At 53.8% G+C, this 751-nt stretch overlaps 1 protein-coding gene across 2 annotated transcripts in view; it reads left to right on the top strand.

Annotated features, from left to right (window-relative positions):
• The first annotated feature begins 435 nt into the window (after window positions 1–435).
• LOC109376058 (docosahexaenoic acid omega-hydroxylase CYP4F3-like) overlaps window positions 436–751 on the top strand; it is an 11256-nt gene continuing 10940 nt past the window's right edge. The window contains exon 1 of one of the 2 annotated variants that reach the window (XM_019631729.1): window positions 436–462. The gene's annotated coding sequence lies outside the window, so the exon portion shown is untranslated. Of the gene's footprint in view, window positions 494–751 lie in introns of both variants that reach the window. The other variant, XM_019631728.1, reaches the window with a different exon arrangement.

Genomic DNA, 751 nt, shown 5'->3' with positions numbered 1-751 from the left:
AAAAAGACAAAGAACAGGTCCACTGAAAAGGCATAGATTAATTTAATGAGGAAGCTATAGAGATGTGACTTCCTGCCATGGCCATGGGCCGCCTTAGAAATTTTTATGTTCACACCATCCTCTGTGGTTTATTTTAGTTCCAGAGCTTGTCAGGTTTAACATGTGGCCCCTTGTCTGTCCACAAGGCAAAGGGAGGCAGTAAACTTGGGGACTCAGAGTCACCTTTGCCTACCCTCAACTTGCCCTCACCCCACATCTGAGGTGCTGAGTCCTGAGGATCCCGTGCCCACACTGTGCGACTTTGAACTGTTTCCTCTTTGGACCCAGTTGGCTCTGGCTTCAAGTTTCGGCCAACGGCCAGGGGGAGGAAGCAGCCCTGCGTTCGGGGATTGGCTGAGTGAGCCAAGCCCAGCCTCCCACGGTTCAGAGGTCAGTCAGTCAGGAACCAAGATCTCCCAGGAGGTAGTGTGGGACAAGCTGCTGCCGGCCGAAGGTGCCAGGCTGGGGTTGAGGGGCTGAGGGTCCTGCTTCAGGATGGGGAGGGGCACTGCCCAAGGCAGGGGTGGCTCCAGAGAGTAGGCGTGGCCAGGAGATGGTGATTTCCTTGTAACTGGAGCCCCTGGCAACCTTCCACTATTTAGTTTGGGTGTTTCTTCATTAGTCTTTTTCTTTCTCTCTTCTCTTTCCCTTTCTGTCTCTCTCTCTCCCTCATTCCCGCCCCCCCCATCGTTCTCCCACTCTCTGTCTCTCT

Source organism: Hipposideros armiger, unplaced genomic scaffold (genome assembly GCF_001890085.2).
Source record: "Hipposideros armiger isolate ML-2016 unplaced genomic scaffold, ASM189008v1 scaffold_1045, whole genome shotgun sequence".
Taxonomy (NCBI): Eukaryota; Metazoa; Chordata; class Mammalia; order Chiroptera; family Hipposideridae; genus Hipposideros; species Hipposideros armiger.
The sequence above is the reverse complement of the archived record's forward strand: the minus strand, read 5'-3'. Positions and strand labels throughout refer to the sequence as shown.